General features: G+C 40.8%; 1 non-coding gene across 1 annotated transcript; it reads right to left on the reverse strand.

Annotated features, from left to right (window-relative positions):
* Positions 1-8,589: 8,589 nt before the first annotated feature.
* On the reverse strand, positions 8,590-8,688 carry LOC135274093 (small nucleolar RNA U13). The gene has a single exon (XR_010341904.1). It is a non-coding gene; the product is annotated as a small nucleolar RNA U13 (small nucleolar RNA).
* Positions 8,689-9,047: the final 359 nt, after the last annotated feature.

The raw sequence follows: 9,047 nt of genomic DNA on the forward strand, positions 1-9,047 counted from the left end.
TCACTGGGTTTGTCTTGCTAAAGGGGAAGTGAAATGCTGTTAACTGTTCTTGACTTTCCTTGAAGCTTAAATCAATGGACCCAAAAGGAAGGTTTATTATGTCTGTAGTTTTTATTTTCTGCTAATTTTCATGAGGATTTAAGACATTAGTAGTAGGCCCCAAGGAGTCTCCCTGATGTCTAGAACAACAAGCCTTTGACAGATCCCAACCAACCAGACGCTCTTGAACCCCACTATCTTCCCTAGGGCAGTAGCTCAGTGCAGAAGAGGCAGATCTCTGCTCTAATTCGCAGCTCTGCCTGCAGCAGTGTTTACATGTGGCACTTCATTTTCCATTTTAGTTGTGAAACAAATTATTCAGTGAGGCTGCAAGTCCTGAAGATTACATGGTAAATAATATGTTTCATTTTATTTTAAGGCTTTCACAGAGTACTTAAGCATGTGTGATCTCATTTGAACCTCACAAAATCTCTGAAGTAGGCAGTGCAGGTGTCATTTATATTTCACAAGCAAGAAAGCTCAGAGGCTGTGGCTGGCCCAAGGCCTTAGTCAGTGCAGAACTGGGACCCCAGCCCAAGTCTTCTGACCTCACAAATGAATCTAAGGGTGGCTTCCTATGGATAGGAAATGAGTGGAAGGGATGTTCTCCAACCTGCCATCTACTGAGGAAGCTCCCTGCCTGATAAGCACTTGGGCTCTGCTTGGAGACTTTCAGAGATGGGACTTTCCCTATGCTTGGTAGGTCAATGTGTTCCTTTTTCTTTTTTTTTTTTGTTAAATATTGTCAGTTATTAGCAAGTTCTTTAGTACATGGAAATGTACCCCTCTGAATCTTCCACCTATCCTTGTTCTGTCATCTGTCATTTCTTCATTAACTATTGAGTGTCTCTGTGGCAAGCACTGGTGCTGGATATACAATGATACATAAAACAATCCTAGTCCTAAGGAGCTAAGTGTCTGGAGAAGAAGATACATGGAAACAGGCAATTAAAAGATGAAATGACAGGAGAGAAGATAAAGATAAACCTAGAATACTCAGAAGACAGAAGGATACCCAGTGTAGCCTTGGGTGACCAGGGTAGACTTTTGAAGGAAGTGACATCTGAGGTAACACCTGGAAGGCAAATGAGCTAACTTGGCGAAGAGGGGAGGGGATATGTTCTAGGCAAAGACCTGGAGGTAAGATAATTAAAAAGTATTTGGGATTTGGTGTGCAAGTCGTTTGGTAGGACTGAAACAATCTGGGCAAGGCATGCAGCTGGAGAGCAAAGCAGAGGCTGAGTCTTAAAAGTAATGCTATGGAGTTTAGATTTATCCTGAAGGTCCACGCAAAAGCATTATGGAGTTTTAAGCAGAGGTGTTCTGTGATCTAAATAGAACACTTAGGCTCTCTGGAGAAAAGATTAGAGGAGCAAGACTGGACAGTCAGGCCAACTGGTTAGGAGGCTGCTGTGGTAATCCAGGCAAGTGCATGGTGGTCTGGAGCAGGCTGGTGGCATGGAGCTGGGAGCCATGTTCGGATTGTAGAAGCAATAGGATTCGGTCACAGACTAGATCTTGTCCTCCTCCCACCTGACAGCCCTTCAATATCTATGGAGAATCATGTCTGAATGCACTTGAAAAAAACCTGTCAAGAAACCAGCAGGGTCTCCTGTTCTAAGCTTTATTTAAGTAGGCTATGCTGCCCCTTTGATTTAGCATGGAGAAGAGAGATTTTAATAGTGCTAAGCGGTGGTTGCTGAGTAAAAAGAGTGTGATGATATCATTACAGAGGTCATTTCAGAGGGTTTGCTAGTAAAAATGTAATTGAGTAGCTGCCTCCCAGTATGGACTGAGTAAAAGAGCAAAGGGATGGCTATCAGGACCTAGTCCCTACAGCCACCTTTACAGAGCTGTCTGGCACACAGTAGGGCAATAACACTCATTTTTCAAGAATAGAATGTGGGGTAATTTCTTAAAGATTGGTAGCTGCTAGAGACCACCTCAGCTCTAATGCTGTTCACAAATAATGAGAAAAGAATACAAAAGTGCCAGGCATGGTGCTTCATGCCTGTAATCCCAGTACTTTGAGAGGCTGAGGCAGGTGGATCACCTGAGGTCAGGCGTTTGAGACCAACCTGACTAACATGGAGAAACCTTGTCTCTACTAAAAATACAAAATTAGCCGGGCATAGTGGTGGGTGCCTGTAATCCCAGCTACTCAGGAGGCTGAGGCAGGAGAATTGCTTGAACCTGGGAGGTAGAGGTTGTGGTGAGCCAAGATCGCGCCATTGCATTTCAGCCAGGGCAACAAAAACAAAACTCCGTCTCAAAAAAAAAAAAAATACAAAAGTGATCTTCCAGCCTCCGATTGTGCCCTAGCTACTGGAGGACATTTAGTTTGTAATTTGGACAGACCATTAGGTTCTGCAGGTCTCTTGGCCCAGTAGCTAGAGGTCAAAGAGGAGATAGAGGCAGAATAATGTGAGAGGTTGATCACTAGCAATGTCAGTGACTGGATACCTGGGTCATCTCCATGGAGCTCAGCAGGCCCAGGAGAACTGTGGGTGTTTGGGGGCATCCCCAGGTCTAGAGCCTCTGTGGAAAGCCAAGTAGTTCATGTGACACCTGAAGGATCCAGTACCAAGCCATCATCAGGTGGCCAATTCCTGCTATGTGTCAGGGAAAATGAGAAAATAAGTCACAATTTGGCCAGAGGAAAATTTTCTTCATAGGCAAGCCAAGACCAACATGAGTGAAACAAACTTGTAATAACACCAGACAGTATATAGACATGTACTGGATTATACAGAATCAACAATGAGATTTAGAGACAGGAAAGATAAGTGTAGGTCAGAGTAAACAGAGAAGGAGGTGGCTTTGATGAATTAAAAAATACTTTCGTAAAGCCAATAAAAGTTGAATCATGCTAATTTTGTAAAATTTAGAAAGTATAGATAAAAAGAAAATACTTCGAATCCCATTACCCAGAGAACTTGACCTTCTAACAGACAGAGCTTTGCAGCAATGACACAGACAGCCTTGCACAGCAGCGAGCTCTCAAATACAGGAGCTGGGGCTGGTCAGGCCTGCCAGGGATGCTGTACAGTGAAGTCGAGCTCCTGGAGGGATGCAGAGCAAGATGACCTCTAAGAAGCCTCCTAGCTCTAGATGTTCTCAGGGCCAGCCTCAGCTCCACTATCCTCTAACCTGCATCCTGGTCTCCAGGCCAGATCTCTTCAGTGCCTGTCAGGAGGTGGTGTCAGACTGTCTCACAACTCGGAACTTTCTCTCCATACCAACCTATCTACTCTCCTTTTGGTCATTCAGATTCTACCTACACAGAGCAATGTTTCTGATAATAAATTATTATAAAGGTGCCACAGGGGGCCAGGCATGGTGGCTCAAGCCTGTAATCCCAGCACTTCGAGAGGCCGAGGCAGGCAGATCACTTGAGCCCAGGAGTTTGAGACCAGCATGGCCAACATAGTGAAACCCATCTCTACTAAAAATATAAAAATTAGTTGAGGGTGGTGGCATGCACCTGTAGTCCTAGCTACTTAGGAGGCTGAGGCACAAGAATCACTTGAACCTGAGAGGCAGAGGTTACAGTGAGCCAAGATGCTGCCACTACACTCCAGCCTGGGTGACAGATCAAGACTCTGCCTCAAAAAAAAAAAAAAAAAGTGCCACAGGGGACTTATTGAATAAGCTATTGATATTATCAAACATTCATACAATGAAATGTTGCATGGCCATTTACACTGCAGTGATAGAAGAAAATTTAATGTGGAAAGATAGACATTGTATGTCAAAGAAATTGATTACAGTGAAATCTCATTTTTGAAAATTACAAAAAAATTATACATAGAAAAAATAATGATGTATACATCAAAATACTGGATGTGCAGTATTTTGTTACTTTCTGCAACCTTAGACTCACGGTGAGTGGAACACAAGTTCTGTTGGAGTCACACACAATATTCAATGCATTGTCACCACTGCCACCATCACCTCTGCCACCCACATTCATACACTAAGTAGAAAGGAAAATGTTTACACTTCGAGGCTCTTAAATCTTTCTGTAATTTCCACCTATGATAGTACCTTCTGCTTGCTGGGGCAGCACAAAATCAGACTAATCCTTCTCTCTGACAGCCCTTCAAAAATATTAAGACAGCTGTCATGTCACCCTGGGAGGGGTCAGAGCAAGGAGATCCTGAAAGCTAGGCAAAGAAGTTTAGACTTGACTTGGCAGCTAACAAGGAGCTCTTGTGGTTCTTGAAGCAGGGAGGGAGATGACTAAAGTAATACCTGAGGATGATTCAATCAGTAGCCCAGTTACAGGAGACCCTGGAGCAGGGAGAGCCTGAGATGTAGACGGGGACTCCAGCAGAGGGGCTATTGTCATCATCTAAACAAAGATGAACCTGAGAAAAATTGTTGCAAGAAGATGAAAAGCACCTGATAATAGTTTAGACATTCATGTGGGAACTTAACCTGTAGGTTGTCTTGCACTCATCTGATTGTGTTTTCTCTCGCTAGTTAGATTAGAACCCAGAATCATGTCTTTCAGGAGTCACCCTCTGTCTGCTCTGCAGTACTGATAATGGATGCATGATAACTACTTGTTTCCCATGGTCAAACACCAAGACTTGTCTGGAACATGATGGTACTGGGGTTAGAAATAAGCTATTTCATTTCACAGACATAGATTGAGCAGGTGGGGGCACTGGAGTAGATCCTAGACCTATGTGATGGTCAGTTTTACGTCTCAGCATGGCAAAGCTGCAGTCCTCAGTTATTCAAACACGAATTTAGGTGTTGCTGTCACCCAGGTGATGATGCAACTCAAGCAGAAATTACAGTGCCTAAACAAAGGCCGTGACGGTAAGGAGAGGAAGAGACAAAGTGGAGGGATCAGATTGTACTTGGGGTTACAGAGAAGGAGGACTCTTGGGTGGCTTGCAAATTCTAAGAAAACAAGTTTTTTGGATAGGAATAAGAAATATAGTTATGAACACGTATTTGAGGCCTGAGCAGAGTTTCCGGATCTGTAATATGGATGTAGAAATCTACTGTACAGAGATTACAGCTTAGCCATAGAGGGTATGGAGAAGGTGAGTGTTTAGAATAAGAACTCTTTTTTTAACCTCTTTAAAAAACATCCATAAAATGCACAGCTGGATGAAATTTGACGTATATTTTCTCCTTCATAACTACCATGCTGACACACACTTCCAAAACCCCAGAAGACTCCTTTGTGTTCCCTCATGTGTTAATATCATCCCTCAAAGGTAACCAATATTCTGATTTCTGTCATAATAGATTAGTCTTGCTTGTTCCTGAACTTTGTAAAACTTAATTCATATAGTATATATTCTTTTGTTTTATGAGTCAGACATAATGTTGTGTCTGACTCAACATTCTCTCTGCAAGATTCATCTATGTCTGTGCATATAGCCATTTGTTCTTTTCCATTGCTGTGTAGTTTGAATATTTATGCATTTAATGTATCAATTCTCTCACTGACTAACACACAAACCAAACATATTTGGGTTGTATATTAGTCACAGTTCTCCAGAGAAACAGAACCAATTATATATGTTATATATATAATTATATGTAACCAATTATATGTGTATGAGAGAGACAGAGGAGGGATTTTTTTTTTTTTTTAAAGAAATTGACTCACATGGTTGTGGGGGCTGGCAAGTCCAAAAGTCCTTCTCCTCTGTGGAGCAGCAGGCTGGAAACTCAGGCAGCGTTTCTATGTTACGGTCTTAAGGCAGAATTCCTTCTTCTCTGGGAAACCTCAGTTTTTGCTTTTAAGGCCTTCAACAGATTGGATGAGGCCCACCTACCTAAAGTTAGTTGATTGTAAATATTGATCACATCTATAAAATATTTCACAACAACATCCAGACTAATATTTGACCAAACAACTAGGCACCATTGCCTAGCCAAGTCAACACAAAATTAACCTCACAGGTTGCTTCCAGTGTTTCACTATTTCCAGTTTTTACTACTATAAACATTCTTGTACCTGCCCTTTTTTCATTGGTTAAATATGAAAGCAAACTTGCTGGGTGATAGGGATATATGTGTATAGCCTTAGAAGACACTACCAAAGTTCCAAAGAGGTCATATCAATGTGTATTCCCTCCAGCAATGTATAAGAGTTCCAGTTTTGCTGGGCTCAGTGGTATTATGCCTGTAATCCCAGCACTTTGTAAGGCTGAGGTGGGCGGATCACCTGAGGTCAGGAGTTTGAGACCAGCCTGGCCAACATACTGAAATCTCATCTCCACTAAAACACAAAAATTAGCCAGGCGCAGTGGCACATACCTATAGTCCCAGCTACTCAGGAGGCTGAGGCATGAGAATCACTTGAACCTGGTAGGCGGAGGTTGTAGTGAGCCAAGGTCGCACCACTGCACTCCAGCGTGCATGACAGAGTGAGACTCTGTTTCCAAAAAAAAAAAAAAAAAAGTTCCAGCTTAGAGCAAATAAATATTCTTTTTGTCAACTTTTAAAATTTTATATAATTTTACACTTTTAAAGTTGCAAAAACAGTATATTCTTTATGCAGATTCACTAATTGCTAACATTTTGCCCCATTTGATTTATTGTTCTGCTTTGTTTTTGTTTTTTTGAGACAGAGGCTTGCACTGTCACTGGGGCTGGAGTGCAGTGGCACCATCTCAGCTCACTGCACCTCTGTCTCCTGGGTTCAAGCAATTCTCCTACCTTAGCCTCCCAGGTAGCTGGGATAACAGGCACTTGCTACCACGCCCAGCTAATTTTTTTGTAGTTTTAGTAGACATGGGGTTTCACCATGTTGGCCAGGCTGGTCTGGAACTCCTGACCTCATGATCTGCCCACTTCAGCCTCCCAAAGTGCTGGGAATACAGGTGTGAGCCACCGTGCCCGGCTGATCTATCATTTTTCTACCTATCCATATAGATATGCATATGCATGTTTTTTCTTGAACTATTTATGCCCCCTTTATCCATAAATATGTCAGTGTGTATTTCCTAAGAATTTTCTCTTACATAATCCCAACACATTTATCGAAATCAGGGAATTTGTAACATTGATACAAAATTCTTATCTGATCTATAGTTTATATTTAAATTTCACCATTTGCTCCAATAATGTCCTTCACTGGAGCTGTTTTTTTCTGATCCAGCATCCAATTCAAGATCACACATTGCATTTACTGTTCATATCTCTTTAATCTTCTTTCATCTAGATCAGGTTCTCAGCCTTCCCTTATCTTTCATGAAGTTGACTTTTTTTTTTTTTTTTTTGAGATTACAGGCCGGTTGTTACATAGAATGCCCTTCAGTTTGTTTTGTTTGATGCTGCCTCAAAATTAGATGCAGGTTATATAGTTTTGGCAGGTGTACCATTGAAATGATTTGGAGTCCTTTTCAAGGCATGTGAGGTCAGTGCATCTCTTTACTGGTATTGTTAACTGTGATTAAATGGCTATGGTTGTGTTCACCAGATTAACTCACCATGGAGTTACTAATTTTCCCTTTGTAATCAATAAGTTATTTGCTTGGAGGTGCTCTGAATCTACGTACATATCCTCTTTTTTTTTTTTCACTGTATAGAAAAGTCTTCTGCCAGACATATCCTCTTCTTTATCAAACTTCTACCACTAGTTTTAGCATCCATTGATAATTCTTGTCTACATCATGGTTGTACAATGATGATGTTCTGACTCCATCATTTCTTCTATATTTATTAGTTGATATTCTACTATAAGACACAGCTATCCCTTCTCCCTTATTTATTTATATTAGTATGAACTCATAGATTATTTTATTCTATGACTATTTTATAGTGATATTACAATTGTAATATTGTGGTATAATACCACTGTAATGGTAATAAAGAATTACCATTATTTATTCTGATTTTCAAATAGTCCCAGATTTGGCCAATGGGGGCCCCTTCTGATTCCTGTGTTCTTTTCTCATATCTCCATTTTTTAAAAGGCACTTCCTTGCTCTCTGGCACAACACGATATTCTAAGCTTATCTTGTACTTTCCCTCTCTCAGCCCGAGAATTAGCCATTTCTCCAAGGAGCCCTAGTTTATTTTTCAGTACAAAATGGTATTTAGAAACCAAGATCTGAGTGCCAGATGTTCTCAATGCTACTGTAGTGTGTCTACTTTCTAAACCCTTTGGCAGACAGAGTTAAGAAATATAGATATTTTATCTTAATTTATTTCTACATCTGTACACACACAAACACACACATATAAATTCATGAATTCATATAGATGCCTCCAGTTCCAACTCGACACCACAAAATTCATTTTAGTCCTCCCTTTCTCCATATTTATAATTCTCCTCTCCAACAGCAAGGACTAGCTTCCAATATGCTCAGTACATATACTCATTTGCTCAACTCTACAGCACACAAAAGGTATTTCAGAATTGCTAACCCATAACACTACAGAAAAAAACTCCTTCTAACTAGAATTAAATATTTGCTGAACTTGTCTGTTTGGTTTTATCCTCCCTTTGGTGTAGTAATATTATTTATTTTAAATAGAGTTAGGTTTAGTTGTTTCTTTCTTTTTTCTTTTTCATATCAGACAGGTAATGTGCTGATGTCTTAAGGTTTATGGGAGGCACATCTCACATGTGTGTGAAAACCCAATCATCACATTCATAAGCCATAAAAGGATGCATTTGTTTCGATTTGTATTTCATTTTAAGTTTCTTCCCCCTTCTCATCCTTACTGACTTTTTCTTTTTTAATGGAGCCTGTGGGTTTCGTGGATGGGCTTCATCAGGTCTATAAACCCCCTGGAGTTTTATGCAAAGTATTGAATATGTCTGCATTTGGGGCAAGGAGAGAGAATCCATAACTTTCATAAGATTCTTAAAGTGGTCTTTAACCTCAAAATTTGGAGAGCAAGAGAGAAGAGCAGGAGTCCGGGGTCCTTTAAGAGGTTTCCCACTAGTAGGGTAGGAAGTTCCACCAGACTGTGAGACTCTCAGAACAGACAGGATCTTCCTTCTTTATCTTATATCTCCACTGCTG

The sequence above is a fragment of the Aotus nancymaae genome, unplaced genomic scaffold (assembly GCF_030222135.1).
Source record: "Aotus nancymaae isolate 86718 unplaced genomic scaffold, 86718_ANA_hifiasm-v0.15.2.pri h1tg000010l, whole genome shotgun sequence".
Lineage (NCBI taxonomy): Eukaryota > Metazoa > Chordata > Mammalia > Primates > Aotidae > Aotus > Aotus nancymaae.